This window comes from Oncorhynchus masou, chromosome 22 (genome assembly GCF_036934945.1).
Source record: "Oncorhynchus masou masou isolate Uvic2021 chromosome 22, UVic_Omas_1.1, whole genome shotgun sequence".
In the NCBI taxonomy this organism is placed as follows: Eukaryota; Metazoa; Chordata; class Actinopteri; order Salmoniformes; family Salmonidae; genus Oncorhynchus; species Oncorhynchus masou.
In genome coordinates, this window is record NC_088233.1 from 26,352,139 (window position 1) to 26,371,672 (window position 19,534).

At 43.3% G+C, this 19,534-nt stretch overlaps 1 protein-coding gene across 4 annotated transcripts in view; it reads left to right on the forward strand.

Moving 5' to 3' along the window:
• The first annotated feature begins 19,065 nt into the window (after positions 1-19,065).
• The window catches only part of LOC135509244 (tripartite motif-containing protein 44-like), an 80,081-nt gene continuing 79,612 nt past the window's right edge, over positions 19,066-19,534 (forward strand). For 2 of the 4 annotated variants that reach the window (XM_064929737.1, XM_064929738.1), the window contains exon 1: positions 19,066-19,283. The gene's annotated coding sequence lies outside the window, so the exon portion shown is untranslated. Of the gene's footprint in view, positions 19,317-19,534 lie in introns of all 4 variants that reach the window. The other 2 variants (XM_064929736.1, XM_064929735.1) reach the window with 2 other exon arrangements.

Here is a 19,534-nt window from a genome sequence, read left to right on the forward strand (position 1 = left end):
TTTTTTTAAATTGCCTGCACCGCAAGGTGTTATGGGAGAGCTTCCCCGGTGACGCATACATGGGATTGGAAAATGCCAATTTGGACATTCTGCCTACAAATGTTGCCTCAAAAGGCAACGTCCTTATTACAGCCAGCTGATGTCTCATTAAACCATCAATTGCAACCATTATTGGACACCTCATTACCACTCCCTAAAAGATGCTGCAACCATTGTCTTTCAAGATATGTTCGCCCTCTGTTCATCACAACAACTTAGTCCTTTTTTGAGTCCCTAGTCATAGACTGTTCTCTCTGCTACCGCATGGCAAGCGATATCAGAGTGCCAAGTCGAGGTCCAAAAGGCTTCTTAACAGCTTCTACCCCCAAGCCATACGACTCCTGAACAGCTAATCAAATGGCTACCCAGACTATTTGCATTGCCCCCTCCCTGTTTATTATCTATGCATAGTCACTTTAACTCTACCTACATGCACATATTACCTCAATTACCTCGACTAGCCGGTGCCCCCACACATTGACTCTGTACCGGTGCCACCTGTATGTATATAGCATCGCTACTGTTTTTTTATTGCTGCTCTTTTAATATTTTTTATTTATGTACTTTTTTACTAATACTTATTTTTCTTAAATCTGCATTGTTGGTTAAGGAATAACTGTTGTATTTGGCGCATGTGACAAATAACATTTGATTTGAACAGACTAAGGGCAATTTATCTATTTGACAAGCATTGTCAGGGTTGGGGAGTAACAGATTACATGTAAAAAATAGTAACTGTAATCCGTTATGCTACCAGCAAAAATATTGTAATCAGATTACAGATATTTTTGAAAAATGAGATGTTTACTTCAATGATTACTTTTAAATTCAACTTTGACACTTCTCTGTTTTCTTAATGACATTCAAATCATCATTGAAAAAAGGTGCAAGTAAAAACTTCTCCTCCTGAGCGAGTCTGACCACAAGTCAGAGACCACAATGTTGACAAACCAAATGGGTTTGATGGATTGCAGGAAAAGAGGAGAAATAGGCTTTTGCAGGCTACAGTACAAGTTATGTCTTCCAATGCTGTGACTGCTGTTGACATCCAAAGATTATGCAACTTAAATAAACGCTTAGAGGTAAGGATAACAGCAGTGGTGTAGTCTACGGCTATACAGATATCACTTATTATTGATATCTACATTGCGCATTGATGTGAATCACACTGCTGCTCTTTCATTTAGCTATTTGAGCCTTACAGATTGTGTTTGTTGTGGATGGCTGTTCACAAATCTAAATGTGTATTTGAACCCAATAATGGTTGAATTCAACAAGTTTAAGCTGCCTATCAATCTATATTATTTGTAGCCGTCTATTTACCACCACTGACTGATGCTGGCACTAAGACCACACTCGACCAACTCCATAAGGCCATAAGCAAACAAGAAAATGCTCATCCAGAAGAGGCGCTCCTAGTGGCCGGGGACTTTAATGCAGGCAAACTTAAATCAGTTCTCCCACATTTTTACCAGCATAGCACATGTTCAACCAAAGGAAAAAAAACTTGAGACCACCTTTACTCCACACACAGATATGCATACAAAGCTCTCAATACAGAAGTGGTCAGACAGATGACACGGATGCTACGCTACCTGACTGTTTTGCTAGCCCAGACTGGAATATGTTCTGGGCTTAATCTAATGGCATTGAGGAGTATACCACCTCAGTCATCGGCTTCATCAATAAGTGCATCGACGACGTCGTCCTCACAGAGATCGTATGTACATATCCCAACCAGAAGCCATGGATTACAGGCAACATCCGCATCGAGCTAAAGGCTAGAGCTGCCACTTTCAAGGAGCGGGACAATAATCCGGACACTAATATGAAATCCTTCTATGCCCTCAGACAAACCATCAAACAAGCAAATCATCAATACAGGATTAAGATTGAATCATACTACATCGGCTCTGACGCTCGTTAGGGCATGAAAACCATTATGCACTACAAAGGGAAACCCAGACTGCCCGGTGACGCTAAATGCCTTTTATGCTCGCTTCAATGCAAGCAACACTGAAGCATGAACGAGAGCACCAGCTGTTCTGGATGACTGTGTGTTAACGCTTTCAGTAGCAGATGTGAGCAAGACCTTTAAAATGGTCAACATTCACAAAGCCGCAGGGCCAGACAGATTACCAGGACATGTACTCGAAGCATGCATGGACCAATGTCTTCACTGACATTTTCAACCACTACAGACCAAGTCTGTAATACCTACATGTTTCAAACAGACCAACATAGTCCCTGTGCCCAAGGAAGCGAACGTAACCTGCCTAAATTATTACCTCCCGTAGCACTCACGTCATAGCCAAGAAGTGCTCTGAAAGGCTGGTCATGGCTCACATCAACAGCATCCTCCCTGATAGCAGTGTAGCCTAGTGGTTAGAGCATTGGACTAGTAACCGAAAGGTTGCAAGTTCAAATCCCCGAGCTGACAAGGTACAAAATCTGTCATTCTGCCCCCGAACAGGCAGTTAACTCACTGTTCCTAGGCCGTCATTGAAAATAAGAATTTGTTCTTAACTGACTTGCCTAGTAAAATAAAGGTAAAAAAATAAAAATACCCTAGAATAAATACCCTCTTCCTGGAGATCTACTGTCCTGCAGGTTTTCAGTCCAACCCTAATTTAGCATATCTGATTCAGCTAGTTAAGGTCTTGTGAGCATCTAAATAGTTGAATCAAGTGTGTTAAATTAGGGTTGGACTGAAACCCACAGGATGGTAGATCTCCAGGAAGAGGGTTGCTGTAATTGCTACATTAATTTTTGGACTTATAAATTATAAGTATAAGACATCAAAACAATTAAATAAGAAATATGGAATCATGTAGTAACCGAAAAAGTGTTACACAAATCAAAATAGAGTTTAAATTTGAGATTTTTCAAACTAGCCACTCAGAATAGATGACATATTTGCACACTCTTGGCACCTGGAATGCATTTCAATTAACAGGTGTGCCTTGTTAAAAGTTCATTCTATGGACTTTCTTTCCTTCTTAATGTATTTGGGCCAATCAGTTGTGTTATGATAAGGTAGGTTGGTATACAGGTAAAAGACCAAGTCCATATTATGGGAAGAACAGCTCAAAAAAGCAAAGAGAAACAACAGTCCATCGTTACTTTAAGACATGAAGGTCAGTCAATCTGGAAAATGTCAAGACCTTTGGAAGTTTCTTGAAGTGTACTCGCAAATACCATCAAGCACTCTGATGAAACTGGCTCTCATGAGGACTGCCACAGGAAAGGAAGCTCCAGAGTTACCTCTGCTGCAGAGGATACATTCATTAGAGTTAACTGCACCTCAGATTGCAGCCCAAATACTTCACAGAGTCCAAGTAACAGACAAATCTCAACATCAACTGTTTCATAGGAGACTGTATGAATCAGACCTTCGTGGTCAAATTGCTGCAAAGAAACCACCTCTAAAGGACACCAAGAAGAAGAAGAGACTTGCTTGGGCCAAGAAACACGAACACACGAGCAATGGATTTTGAGATTTTTGGTTCCAACCATTGTGTCTTTGTTAGATGCAGAGTAGGTGAATGGATGATCTCCGCATGTGTGGTTCCCACCGTGAAGCATGGAGGAGGAGGTGTGATGGTGTGCGGGTGCTTTGCTGGATGACACAGTCTGATTTATTTAGAATGCAAGGCACATTTAACCAGCATGGCTACCACAGCATTTGCAGTGATACGCCATCCCATCTGGTTTGCACTTGGTAGGACTCTTATTTGTTTTTCAACAAAAAGTCAATGACCCAAACACACCTCCAGGCTGTACAAACGGTATTTGACCAAGAAGGAGAGTGATGGAGTGCTGCATCAGATGACCTGGCCTCCACAATCACCGACCTCAACCCATTTGAGATGGTTTGGGATGAGTTGGACCACAGAATGAAGAATAAGCAATCAACAAGTGCTCAGCAAAGGTAGGAACTCCTTCAAGACTGTTGGAAAAGCATTCCTCATGAAGCTGGTTGAAAGAATGCAAAGGGTGCCTACTTTGAATAATCTCAAATATACAATATATTTTGATTTGTTTAACACTTTTTCAGTTACTACATGATTCCTTGTTATTTCATAGTTGTGATGTCTTCTATTATTCCACAATGTAGAAAATAGTAAAAAGAAAGAAAAACCCTTGAATGAGTAGGTGTGTACAAACTTTTGACTGGTACTATATATATATCCGTTGATTATTGAAGAATATAATTTATGAATGCCTCATGAGCTTAGTTCAACTGTCACACTCCATAAAAACCCTAAATATAAGCTTGTTTTTCCTCAAATGTGTGTAAACACACTGTATAGCCTCATAACATAGTTAAAACAACCATTTTGATATAATGGATGGTCAGTCCTTTCATCCATAGCTCTGTCTATTAATCTGAGAGTGGTTACATTTCTCCAGGCCCATACCTCAGATTTCTACCAATACAGAGGAGGGGTGACCGTTTTGTTATTGTTTCATCTGTGGATTTGCCCTTTAAGATATCTGTCGGGAAGCAAGTCTGGGGAACAGTACAAAACAAGAAACACGAAAAGCGTACAGCCATGAAAGAGAAATACATAAATAATAATGCCTGGGGAAAGAACCGAAGGGAGTGACAGATATACAGGAGGTAATCAGGAAGGTGATGGAGTCCAGGTGAGTGTCATGAGGCACAGGTGAGCGTAACGATGGTGGCAGTTGTGCATTATTGTGAGACAACTGGCAACGACGAGAGCCAGAGAGGAGGAGCAGGAGTAGATGTGACAATATCAGTGTCACCAACAAAAAGGTCAACAATAGGCCTATCGTAAATGCAGCATATGGCATTAATTTTTCAAATGTAAATAGCACTTTTCAGTAGTGCTCAAAGCATGCCATTCCATGAGCACAGCATTTATTTTTGAACTTGAATCAATGAGCCCAATCAATCCTCCATGATAACAAATTCATAAACAACAGATTGGGGATGGCTAATAAATCCTTAGTTTTGGGATTATGATCAGGTAAAACAATTTGACTAATCTATACTTCCATATTTCCAAGTCCTATTCTTGAAGATCAAGGGGTATTAAATGTATTGGAATGACTGTAATTCTGATAGACATTGGTTTTTAATGTAAATATATCATTTAATTGTATTATTATTATTATTATTATTATTATTATATGTGGTAGAAAGTGATGGGTTAGAAGAAGCCTACATAGCCAACCAAAAAAGTAACATTTAACATCCATATATGGCCAGCTATGTAAACTTCAACATTGATTTATCCTGCAATAATGTCGTTCAATTGGTAACATACATTTTTGGGTAATCCAAAAGTTACGTTACTGATTACAATTTGACAGGTAACTCGGAACTGTAACGGATTACATTTAGAAAGCAACCTACCCAACCCTCATCATGGAAAACTTGAGCATTTTAGCTAATCAGCAACTTTACAACTACTTCGAAGCTGCTTTGCCACTACCTAGCATGTTAGCTAAGCCTTCCCCTAACCCCTTTAGCTAACCCTAACCTTAACTCTTTAACCTAACTCCTACGCCTTACCCCTAACCCCATTTTAGCTAAAGTTAGCCAGCTAGCTAACGTTAGCCACCAATCTAGAATCCGTAATATACCATACGTTTTGCAAATTCTTCACATATTGTACATTCAGCAAATTTGTAACATACAATACGAATTGTAATACGTAACATATCACACGATATGGGTGATGGACATCCACAAATTAATACATACCATACGAAACGTAACATATCAAACTAAATGGGTTGTCTCAGATTTACATTCAGAATAATATAAAATGCTCTGAGACCAGGTTTGTATGAATGGAAACTAATGTTGATGTATCCTGATGACTGATTTTTTTGTTTTTTTTGTTTCCTATTTATGTTATCCAAAAGTGTCTGTTATGATAATTTCTTATTTAGATCATGGGTAAAATAACATTGGAATGTCCATATTGTAAATATGTAACTATATTAAGTCAATCAGGGATGAAGTTATTTGTGCGTTTTGACTTGTTTACGTGTGCTGTGCGTTTTGTTGCCAACCTTACTTTGCTACCTGACAACTTTAAGGTTTTTACTTTTTCATTACCGTTTATATTTTTAGTTTTTCCCTCATTCAACTTTTTTTCATTCAACCTTTTCATGCCGGATGCTTTATCTGGACATGGTTCATCAGGACTTCCAACAGCCGAAGCTAAGTAGTAACATTAACATGATGATCGCACATACAGGAGAATGATCGCCAATCGTTAGGCAAGGTTAATTTCAGTGTAGGAAAGGATGAAACAGCATCTGTGCCACCAGATAGTACAGATAGTAACGTGAGTATAAAATCCCTGCGCACGGTCCCCGCAGCCAGACAACTTTCTCATGGCTTCTGGAGGAAAGTGCTGTAGGAATCCTCAACCGGTGTCGCTCATTCAACCAACAGAAACTTTCAATCGGTTCTCCGCATTAAGTAGCGAGTCGGAGTCAGAGGCAGAGCCTTCTCTGGTCTCTACTCCTCCCATTACGGGGTCTGAGACGCCAAAGCGTCCCACCATTAGCTCTGACAAATTGAAAACCCTAGTCATTGGCGACTCCATTACCCGCAGTATTAGACTTAAAACAAATCATCCAGCGATCATACACTGTTTACCAGGGCGCAGGGCTACCGACGTTGAGGCTAATATAAAGATGGTGCTGGCTAAACATAAAACTGGCAAGTGTAGAGATATTGTTATCCACGTCGGCACCAATGATGTTAGGATGAAACAGTCAGATGTCACCAAGCGCCACATAGCTTCAGCGTGTAAATCATCTGTGTGTCGGCATCAAGTAATTGTCTCTGGCCCCCTCCCAGTTAGGGGGAGTGATGAGCTCTACAGCAGAGTCTCACAATTCAATCGCTGGTTGAAAACTGTTTTCTGCCCCTCCCAAAAGATAGAATTTGTAGATAATTGGCCCTCTTTCTGGGACTCACCCACAAACAGGATCAAGCCTGGCCTGTTGAGGAGTGATGGACTCCATCCTAGCTGGAGGGGTGTTCTCATCTTATCTACGAACATAGACAGGGTTCGAACTCCCCTAGCTCCACAATGAAATAGGGTGCATGCCAGGCAGCAGGCTGTTAGCCAGCTTGCCAGCTTAGTGGAGTCTGCCACTAGCACAGTCAGTGTCGTCATTTCAGCTATCCCCATTGAGACCGTGTCTGTGCCTCGACCTAGGTTGGGCAAAACTAAACATGGCGGTGTTCGCCATAGCAATCTCACTAGAATAAAGACCTCCTCCAGTCCTGACATTATTGAAAGAGATCATGATACCTCACATCTCAAAATAGTGCTACTTAATGTTAGATCCCTCACTTCAAAGGCAGTTATAGTCAAAGAACGAATAACTTATCATAATCTTGATGTTATTGGCCTGACTGAAACATAGCTTAAGCCTGATGAATTTACTGTGTTAAATGAGGCCTCACCTTCGCAAAGGCAGAGGTGTTGCTAACATTTACGATAGCAAATTTCAATTTACAAAAAAAAATGATGTTTTCGTCGTTTGAGCTTCTAGTCATGAAATCTATGCAGCCTACCCAATCATTTGTTATAGCTTCTGTTTACAGGCCTCCTGGGCCATATACAGCGTTCCTCACTGAGTTCCTGGAATTCCTATCGGAACTTGTAGTCATAGCAGATAATATTCAAATTTTTGGTGACTTTAATATTCACATGGAAAAGTCCACAGACCCACTCCAAAAGGCTTTCGGAGCCATCATCGACTCAGTGGGTTTTGTCCAACATGTCTCTGAACCTACTCACTGCCACGGTCATACTCTGGACCTAGTTTTGTCCCATGGAATAAATGTTGTGGATCTTAATGTTTTTCCTCATAATCCTAGACTATCGGACCACCATTTTATTACGTTTGCAATCGCAGCAAATAATCTGCTCAGACCACAACCAAGGAGCATCAAAAGTCGTGCTATAAATTCTCAGACAACCTAAAGATTCCTTGATTCCCTTTCAGACTCGCTCTGCCTACCCAAGGACGTCAGAGGACAAAGATCAGTTAACCACCTAACTGAGGAACTCAATTTAACCTTGTGCAATACCCTAGATGCAGTTGCACCCCTAACAACTAATAACATTTGTCATAAGAAACTAGCTCCCTGGTATACAGAAAATACCCAAGCTCTGAAGCAAGCTTCCAGAAAATTGGAAAGAAATGGCGCCACACCCAACTTGAAGTCTTCCGACTAGCTTGGAAAGACAGTACCGTGCAGTATCGAAGAGCCCTCACTGCTGCTCGATCATCCTATTTTTCCAACTTAATTGAGGAAAATAAGAAAAATCCGAAATTTATTTTTGATACTATCGCAAAGCTAACTAAAAAGCAGCATTCCCCAAGAGAGGATGTCTTTCACTTCAGCAGTTAAAAATGCATGAACTTCTTTGAAGAAAAGATCATAATCATTAGAAAGCAAATTACGGACTCCTTCCTCTTCAAATCTGCGTATTCCTCCAAAGCTCAGTTGTCCTGAGTCTGCACAACTCTGCCAGGACCTAGGATCAAGGGAGACACTCAAGTTTTAGTACTATAGCTCTTGACACACTGATGAAAATAATCATGGCCTCTAAACCTTCAAGCTGCATACTGGACCCTATTCCAACAAAACTACTGAAAAAGCTGCTTTCTGTGCTTGGCCCACATCCAGTGAAAGTGCAGGGTGCCAAATTCAAACAACAGAAATCTCATAATTAAAATTCCTCAAACATACAAGTATTATACACCATTTTAAAGATAAAAGGGTGATGCAGTTATGATCCGACTACCTGTAGAAGCAATCAAGTCCAGGGCAGGCCTAAGGTTATGATAACATACATGCTACAGCCCTGGCTTAGAAGATTACTTATTGAGAGAAAGCATGCACTAAACCTGGGCATCGATCCTGTTAAACTATAAGAGAAGGAATGGAGAAATTATTAGATGAAAGCTTTCTCAGTCTTGTGAAGTAGCCTGAGAGCTGTTAGTGAAGAGTTTTGGTGATGTGAAATCACCAACATTACTAATAATAACGTCAGAGCTGGAAGCTGCATCCAGATTGTGCCTGACACTAACAACACACACACATACAAATGCCCACATACACTGTTTGTTGCCTCTCCATCATTGTATAAAGCAAACACTCTCTCTCCACCTCGTCTCCTCTCCAGCCTCGCATCAGGGGCTTTTGTGTGCGATGAATAGAGTCACAAGTAGGAAGTATTTTATTTTCAAAAGAGAGCACTCTTAGCATTGTGTTTCTATAGCCTGTGCTGTGAGGGACGGTATAGCTGAGGAGAGTGGAGAGCGATGGAGATGGAAAGAGTGAGATAAATAGATAGTGTGTGCAGAGTTCTCACAATTTCTCCCTGTACATCAAAGTAGTACAGCAATTAATTAATGCGCTATAGTCCATAAGTATGTAGAGTATTTTGATTGATTTCCTTCTGAATGCATAAGAAATATACAGAGCATTCAGTGGCTTGCGAAAGTATTCACCCCCTTCTTGGCATTTTTCCAATTTTTTTGCCTTACAACCTGGAATTAAAATAGATTTTCTGGGAGGTTTGTATCATTTGATTTACACAACATGCCTACCATAATAATGCAAAATATTTCTTATTGTGAAACAAACGAGAAATAAGACAAAAAACATAACTTGAGTGTGCATAACTATTCCACCCCCCCCCCCCCCAAAAAGTCAATACTTTGTAGAGCCACCTTTTGCAGCAATTACAGCTGTAAGTCTCTGGGGGCATGTCTCTATAAGCTTGGCACATCTAGCCACTGGGATTTTTGCCCATTCTCCAAGGCAAAACTGCTCCAGCTCCTTCAATTTGGATGAGTTCCGCTTGTGCACAGCAAGTCTTACCACAGATTCTCAATTGGATTGAGGTCTGGGATTTGACTAGGCCATTCCAAGACATTTAAATGTTTCCCCTTAAACCACTCGAGTGATGCTTTAGCAGTATGCTTAGGGTCATTGTGCTGCTGGAAGGTGAACCTCCGTCCCAGGCTCAAATCTCTGGAAGACAAACAGGTTTCCCTCAATAATTTCTCTGTATTTAGTGCCATCCATCATTCCTTAAATTCTGAACAGTTTCCCAGTCCCAGCATGATACTGCCACTACCATGCTTCACTGTAGGGATGATGTTCTCGGAGTGATGAGAGGTGTTTGGTTTTCGCCAGACATAGCGTTTTCCTTGATGGCCAATAAGCTACATTTTAGTCTCATCTGACCAGAGTACCTTCTTCCACATGTTTGGGGAGTCTACCACATGCCTTTTGGTGAACACCAAACATGTTTGCTTATTTTTTTCTGGCCACTCTTCCGTAAAGCCCAGCTCTGTGAAGTGTACGGCTTAAAGTGGTCCTATGGACAGATACTCCAGTCTCCGCTGTGGAGCTTTGCAGCTCCTCCAGGGTTATTTTGGTCTCTTTGTTGCCTCTCTGATTAATGCACTCCTTGCCTGGTCCATCAGTTTTGGTGGGCGGCCCTCTCTTGGCAAGTTAGTTGTGGTGGCATATTCTTTAATTTTTTTAATAATGGATTTAATGGTGCTCCGTGGGATGTTCAAAGTTTCTGTTATTTTTAAAAAACCCAATCCTGATCTGTCATCCTCCACAACTTTGTCCATGACCTGTTTGGAGAGCTCCTTGGTCTTAATAGTGCCACTTGCTTGGTGGTGCCCCTTGCTTAGTGGTGTTGCAGACTCTGTGTCATGGCTTTCGTCTGTAGAAGGAGGAGCGGACCAAAATGCAGCGTGGTTGTTATTCATTTTACTTTAATAAAGAAACTGTACACGAAAAACTAACAAAACAACAAACGTGCGAAAACCTAAAACAGTCCTATCTGGTGCAAAACACAGAGACAGGAACAATCACCCACAAACACACAGTGAAACCCAGGCTACCTAAATATGGTTCCCAATCAGAGACAATGACTAACACCTGCCTCTGATTGAGAACCATATCAGGCCAGACATAGAAATAGACAAACAAGACATCCAACATAGAATGCCCACTCAGATCACACCCTGACCAACCAAAACATAGAAATATACAAAGTAAACTATGGTCAGGGTGTGACAGTACCCCCCAAGGTGCGGTCTCCGGCCGCAAAATCTGAACCTATCGGGGAGGGTCTGGGTGGGCATCTGTCCGAGGTGGCGGCTCTGGTGCTGGACGTGGCCCCCACTTCACCATAGTCTTCCCCCACCTTGTCCGCTTCCATGACCTCCTAGCCACGGCAACCCTCCTTAATAACACGGGACAGAGGGGCAGCTCGGGGCAGAGGGGCAGCTCGGGACAGAGGGGCAGCTCGGGACAGAGGGGCAGCTCGGGACAGAGGGGCAGCTCGGGACAGAGGGGCAGCTCGGGACAGAGGGGCTCTTCAGACTCCGGCAGCAGCGCCGGACAGGCGGGAGACTCCGGCAGCAGCGCCGGACAGGCGGGAGACTCCGGCAGCAGCGCCGGACAGGCGGGAGACTCCGGCAGCAGCGCCGGACAGGCGGGAGACTCCGGCAGCAGCGCCGGACAGGCGGGAGACTCCGGCAGCACAGGAGAGGAGGAAGGCTCTGGCAGAACCTGGCTGACTGGCGGATCTGGATAAGTCTGGCTGACTGGCAGATCTGGAAGAGTCTGGCTGACTGGCAGATCTGGAAGAGTCTGGTTGACTGGCATATCTGGAAGAGTCTGGTGACTGGCAGATCTGGAAGAGTCTGGTTGACTGGCAGATCTGGAAGAGTCTGGCTGACTGGCGGATCTGGAAGAGTCTGGCTGACTGGCGGATCTGGAAGAGTCTGGCTGACTGGCAGATCTGGAAGAGTCTGGCAGATTGGCGGATCTGGAGGAGTCTGGATGACTGGCAGATCTGGAAGAGTCTGGCTGACTGATGGCTCTGGCTGCTCCATGCTGACTGGCGGCTCTGGCTGCTTCATGCTGACTGGCGGCTCTGGCTGCTCCATGCTGACTGGCGGCTTTGGCTGCTCCATGCAGACTGGCGGCTCTGGCTGCTCCATGCAGACTGGCAGCTCTGGCTGCTCCATGCAGACTGGCAGCTCTGGCAGCTCCTTGCAGACTGGCAGCTTCTTGCAGACTGGCAGCTCCTTGCAGACTGACAGCTCCTTGCAGAATGGCAGCTCCTTGCAGACTGGCAGCTCCATGTAGATTGGCAGCTCCGGCTGCTCCATGCAGACTGGCAGCTCTGGCTGTTCCATGAAGACTGACAGCTCTGGCTGCTCCATGCAGACTGACAACTCTGGCTGCTCCATGTAGACTGACAGCTCTGGCTGCTCCATGCAGACTGGCAGCTCTGGCTGCTGCATGCAGACTGGCAGCTCTGGCTGCTCCATGCACACTGGCATCTCTGGCTGCTCCATGCAGACCGGCAGCTCTGGCTGCTCCATGCAGACTGGCAGCTCTGGCTGCGCTGAACAGGCGGGAGACTCTGGTAGCGCTGTGGAGGAGGAAGGCTCTGGCTGCGCTGAACAGGCGGGAGACTCCGGCAGCGCAGGAGAGGAGGAAGGCTCCGGCAGCGCTGGAGAGGCGAGGCGCACTGTAGGCCTGATGCGTGGTGCTGGCACTGGTGGTACTGGGCCGAGGACACGCACAGGAAGCCTGGTGCGGGGAGCTGCCATCGGAGGGCTGGTGTGTGAAGGTGGCACAGGATGGGCTAGACCGTGAAGGCGTACTGGAGATCTTGAGAGCAGTGCTGGCACAGGACGTGCAAGGCTAGGGCGGTGCACAGGAGGCCTGGTGCGTGAGGCTGGCTCCAAATTCACCAGCCGACGAACACGCACCTCAGGACGAGTATGGAGCGCTGACCCAGGTGCCATCAAATCCCCGACACGCTCCGTCGGGCGAATTCCATACTTAAAGCACCAACACAGCAACTCCCTCATTACTCTCTCCTCCAATTTCCCCATTAACTCCTTCACAGTCTGTTTCGCTCACCTCCAACACCGGCTCTGGTTCTGGTCTCCTCCTTGGCTCCTCACGATAAACAGGGAGAGTTGGCTCAGGTCTGACTCCTGACTCTGCCACACTCTCCCTGAGCCCCCCAATACATTTTTGGGGCTTACTCTCGGGCTTCCATCCGCGTCGCCGTGCTGCCTCCTCATACCGGCGCCTCTCCGCTTTCCCCGCCTCCAGTTCTTCTTTGGGACGGCGATATTCTCCAGGCTGAGCCCAGGGTCCTTCTCCGTCTAATTCGTCCTCCCCATGTCCATTCCTCTCTTTGTTGCTCCTGCTCCTGCTGTTGCTGTTGCCTGTTACCACGCCGCTTGGTCCTGTTGTGGTGGGTGATTCTGTCACGGCTTTCGTCTGTTGAAGGAGGAGCGGACCAAAATGCAGCGTGGTTGTTATTCATTTTACTTTAATAAAGAAACTGTACACGAAAAACTAACAAAACAACAAACGTGCGAAAACCTAAAACAGTCCTATCTGGTGCTTAACACAGAGACAGGAACAATCACCCACAAACACACAGTGAAACCCAGGCTACCTAAATATGGTTCCCAATCAGAGACAATGACTAACACCTGCCTCTGATTGAGAACCATATCAGGCCAGACATAGAAATAGACAAACAAGACATCCAACATAGAATGCCCACTCAGATCACACCCTGACCAACCAAAACATAGAAATATACAAAGTAAACTATGGTCAGGGTGTGACACTCTGGGGCCTTTCAGAACAGGTGTGTATACAGTGCCTTGCGAAAGTATTCGGCCCCCTTGAACTTTGCGACCTTTTGCCACATTTCAGGCTTCAAACATAAAGATATAAAACTGTATTTTTTTGTGAAGAATCAACAACAAGTGGGACACAATCATGAAGTGGAACGACATTTATTGGATATTTCAAACTTTTTTAACAAATCAAAAACTGAAAAGTTGGGCGTGCAAAATTATTCAGACCCCTTAAGTTAATACAATGTAGCGCCACCTTCTGCTGCGATTACAGCTGTAAGTCGCTTGGGGTATGTCTCTATCAGTTTTGCACATCGAGAGACTGACAATTTTTCCCATTGCTCCTTGCAAAACAGCTCGAGCTCAGTGAGGTTGGATGGAGAGCATTTGTGAACAGCAGTTTTCAGTTCTTTCCACAGATTCTCGATTGGATTCAGGTCTGGACTTTGACTTGGCCATTCTAACACCTGGATATGTTTATTTTTGAACCATTCCATTGTAGATTTTGCTTTATGTTTTGGATCATTGTCTTGTTGGAAGACAAATCTCCGTCCCAGTCTCAGGTCTTTTGCAGACTCCATCAGGTTTTCTTCCAGAATGGTCCTGTATTTGGCTCCATCCATCTTCCCATCAATTTTAACCATCTTCCTTGTCCCTGCTGAAGAAAAGCAGGCCCAAACCATGATGCTGCCACCACCATGTTTGACAGTGGGGGTGGTGTGGTCAGGGTCATGAGCTGTGTTGCTTTTACGCCAAACATAACATTTTGCATTGTTGCCAAAAATTTCAATTTTGGTTTCATCTGACCAGAGCACCTTCTTCCACATGTTTGGTGAGGCTCTCAGGTGGCTTGTGGCAAACTTTAAATTACACTTTTTATGGATATCTTTAAGAAATGGCTTTCTTCTGGCCACTCTTCCATAAAGGCCAGATTTGTGCACTATACGACTGATTGTTGTCCTATTGACAGAGTCTCCCACCTCAGCTGTAGATCTCTGCAGTTCATCCAGAGTGATCATGGGCCTCTTGGCTGCATTTCTGATCAGTCTTCTCCTTGTATGAGCTGAAAGTTTAGAGGGACGGCCAGGTCTTGGTAGATTTGCAGTGGTCTGATACTTCTTCCATTTCAATATTATCGCTTGCACAGTGCTCCTTAGGATGTTAAAAGCTTGGGAAATCTTTTTGTATCCAAATCCGGCTTTAAACTTCTTCACAACAGTATCTCGGACCTGCCTGGTGTGTTCCTTGTTCTTCATGATGCTCTCTGCGCTTTTAACGGACCTCTGAGACTATCACAGTGCAGGTGCATTTATACGGAGACTTGATTACACACAGGTGGATTGTATTTATCATCATTAGTCATTTAGGTCAACATTGGATCATTCAGAGATCCTCACTGAACTTCTGGAGAGAGTTTGCTGCACTGAAAGTAAATGGGCTGAATAATTTTGCACGCCCAATTTTTCAGTTTTTGATTTGTTAAAAAAGTTTGAAATATCCAATAAATGTCGTTCCACTTCATGATTGTGTCCCACTTGTTGTTGATTCTTCACAAAAAAATACAGTTTTACATCTTTATGTTTGAAGCCTGAAATGTGGCAAAAGGTCGCAAAGTTCAAGGGGGCCGAATACTTTCGCAAGGCACTGTATATACTGAGATCATGTGACCAATCATGTGACACTTAGATTGCACACAGATGGACTTTGTTTAACTAATTATGTGACTTCTGAAAGTAATTGGTTACACCAGATCTTATTTACGGGCTTCATAGCAAAGGGGTGGAATACATTTGCACGCAACACTTTTCCGTTTTACATTTTTTAGACTTTTTTGAAACAAGTTATTTTTTCATTTCACTTCCCCAGTTTGGACTATTTTGGGTATGTCAATTACATGAAATCAAAATCAAAATCCATTTAAATTACAGGTTGTAATACAACAGAATAGGAAAAATGCCAAAGAGGGTGAATTATTTTGCAAGGCACTGTATTTGAATATTGAACATTGCACATTAGGGGGTTTGATTAATGTTTGATTGAGCAGAAAATTGGTTCAGAGTTTTGGATGGAGAATGCCCTAATAGAATATTCTGGGATGATTCTGAAACCTTGAGCTTTTCTTCGATCAGGAGCACTTGCGTCACAAGCCGATGTCCCCCTTTGGTATTATAATCTCTCTCTCTTTCTCTCTTTCTGTCTCTTTCTGTCTGTCCTTCTCTTTTTCCATCTCTGTTTCCTCTACACTCTTAGATAAAAAGGTGCTTAGTAGAACCATACAGGGTTCTTCGGTTTGTCCCCTTGGGGAACCCTTTTTGGTGCTAGGTAGAATAATTTGTGGTGGGTTCTATGTAGAACCCTCTTCATAGGGTTCTTCAAATAACCCCATGTATATGGTTCTACTTAGAACCCTCTATAAGGGTTCTACTAAAAACCATTTTATCATCTAACGGTTCTTCCTAGAACTGTCTATGAAGATTTCTATCAATAACCTTTTTATCGTTGGAGTGTTCTTCATAGAACCCTCAATGTACAGTTCCACCAACCTTATTAGCCTTTCAAATGTAATTATTTATGACAATACATTATACCGTAAAGCCTTTCTTTGAGGGCCTAGTTAAACCCTAACAAAGGGGTGTTAGGAATCTCCTGATTTACAGGCCACATCAGGCCTGCAAGCTACATTATTCTGGCCTCCAAAGTGATGTGTAATTCCTTTTGGAATCCAGCCAGAGTTAGGATATCCAACAAGCGGAATTGTTAATCCCCCGCAACCTGCATTCAGTACGACTGCCAGGGTAGGGAAGATTGAATACTGAGACTACCTCAATCATCTAAACTGAAACAACCATCTAACTAACGGGTGCAATAAATCCAATTACTAACAGATTAGATTAGTTTTTGCATAGTGTCAAATTAATCAACCAATCAATGCAAAACCACAGATATTACAGTATAACAAACAATTTAGAAAATCTTCCTGCAATAGATCATGTTGGGGAATATTGTATATGGTTCTATGTAAAACCTTTCTTGCCTTACAAAGAATCCTTCTTGACTTCCAAAGAATCATCAAAGAACCCTATCTTTCGAAAACGGTTATTTGGATGTTAAAGGTTCTAGGTAGAACCCTTTGCCTTACAAAGAACCCATGTCTTCTAAAAAGGGTTCTTCTGATCAAAAACATTCTTGGTAGAACCCTACCCCTCCTCAAAGAACCATTTTGGAAACCTTTTATCCAAACTGTATGTCTCCCGCTATGTATCAATATCTCTCTCCTCTCCTCTCTATATGTCTCTCCTTCTTCCAGTTCTCATTCATCCCCCCTGTCCCCTTGTCTCTCTCCATCTCCCTCTCTCAATTTATCTCTGATCAGACAGCAGTCCCTCTCTCCCTCCACACAGACCCAGCTGATCACCACCAGTCCAGACACTGAGTTTCTTTCTGAAACCATATTGATTCTTCTTTTTGATTTGACATGGTGTTATAACAGACGCAGGGTGCACTGTGCTGAAAGAGAGCAGCCCAGGAACTGACCTGCTTTGAGATGAGAGAGAAAGAAACATGTATTTTCTACCTCTCAGTTCAACCAAGATGCATGAACAGGAGAACAAACTAGGTTGTACATTACAACCGCTCTTAGAGGACAATGGACGTGGAAGAAATGCTTCTTTATTATTGACTATCGACCTGATTTGACAGACATTGGGACTCTGAAAGAGAGAGAGACGAGAGAGAGAGAAAAGGAGAGGGACAGACATTGAGAGAGAAGAAGAAGAAGCTAGAAGTGTTTGTTGTCCTGAAAGCGATGTTGTTTGGTATTCTCTGCCCAAGACAGATTCTGATCTTTCATGCCAATACCACAATGTTACAGATGACGCAGTAGGTAAATGTTTTCTGTCTGTCTTGTCCATCTCTGTCTGTCGGCCAAAACATCCCACTCATTCTTGGTCTTTGTGTGCTTGAATCTTTATTATAGGAAATTACTTTACTAAACTGCAGTATAGTATTGTATAACTGGCTTTACTTTCATTATACAACTGTGAGCCACAACAAGTGTGAAACATAAAAAACACTTGTTTGTTTCACATTTGCTTTTGGGCTCATTGTGTAATTGTATTTGGGATATATTGTAATTAGAATCAAGTCAATGGCCCCGCTAATTGGCCAGAAACTATTTAGCATGGGCTGATGGTAATTACCTCATTGGAACAGCACTGCTCCCTCTAGCTGCATCAAGGTTTGGGTGGAACCAATGACAGATGTAATGCATGATCCCGAAATCTGTTGATTTATGTACGTTTGTTGACGAGCTATATCTATTGTGAATTTGGCGCTATAAAGTATTGTCATGTATTGACCTGAAAAATAACAATTTCCACGTGAGTGATCAGTAAAGGTAGCTAAGGTTCTGTAACATATCGCATTCCTAAGTCAACGGACAAACCCCGCTCAGTATCAGATGCCCATCCAACCTTATATTGACTCCAGATTCCATCTCTCTCCAAACAACGTGACTCAATGGGTCAAGAAAAATAATGGAATAATCTGATCAGGGTTTAGTGAGTCGGTGGTCTTGTCATATCAATTAAAGCTCTGACTAACCCCTCTGCATAGTTTCACTCTCTCTGGGAGACCCCATGTTTTACCTTCTTTGAAATCAAACCCCTTTTTTTAACCATTGATTGTTCTTTATTTTCCAGTGCAAATTGCCAAAGATTTGTACAATGGGTATAATTTGGGCTCATTGTGTAATTGTGTTTGGGGTATATTGTGATTAGAATCAAGTCAATGTACTAAATTGTTGTTGTTTTGTTATTTTGCCTCTGCTGTTTATTCTCTTGCAGAGAGGCTTGTCCAGCTGTGTACTTTTATATGAGAACGTGAAGTGCTTTTTTATTACAGTCAATTCAATTGGTCTTTCAGCTGCTCAATTGGCAAAACATCTTCATCCGCATCCAGTGAGACCCAGACTGTGATTACAGCTTAGACTGTAAAACGTATTTATGTTTCACCATAAAGGAGAAGGCAACACTCACTGGCCAAACACCAAACACTGCTGCTTATGTGGAGCTCAGCTCAATAGCCTCTTAGCTCTCTCTAAAGAGGAGAACAGTGGAAGAGTTTGTTTCCTCTCCCTCTCAAGCCTACTAATCCTGCTGCATTGTCTGTGTTTGCTAGCAGGCTGCTCTCTCTGCCTTTGTTGTGGTTGTCAAGCCAGTTTCTCTCTCCCACCTCTGTGTGTCTCTCTCTCTCCTGCTGCCACTAGAGAACCAGGAAGTAAAGAGAGAAAGAGAGAAAAAAATACCCAGCAGCTGAGGAAAACAAGGAAGTGAATACAGCCAGGGCCTGAGCGTCAACTGTGAAGTGAAAGGAGCAGGTTAGAGCACAGAGAGCAGGGCAGCTGTGCTAAGGAAGTGCTAGCTAGCTAACATCATCACTGGCTGTGCTCTCCGCAGCAGAGAGAGAAACAAAGAGTGACAGAAAGCGAACAAAACTGCAGAGCCTGCCTCACCAATATACCAGTGAGTACACATTGGGAACCAAGCTTCACACGGGTAGGCCTATAGGGGGGAGTGTGTGTTGGTGTGTGAAAGAGTCAGAGAAACGGAGACTGCAGAGTGGAGAAGAGAATTGAAGAGTAGGGGGAGTTTTATGTGCAGTGAGGCCCAGTTGGTGGTTGTTTGTGTCAGAAAGGAGAGAGAATAGCCCAGCTGTGCTCAGGAGAGGTAGGCCCCCACGGAGTGAGAGAGGAAAAGAGAGAGAGCACAAAACA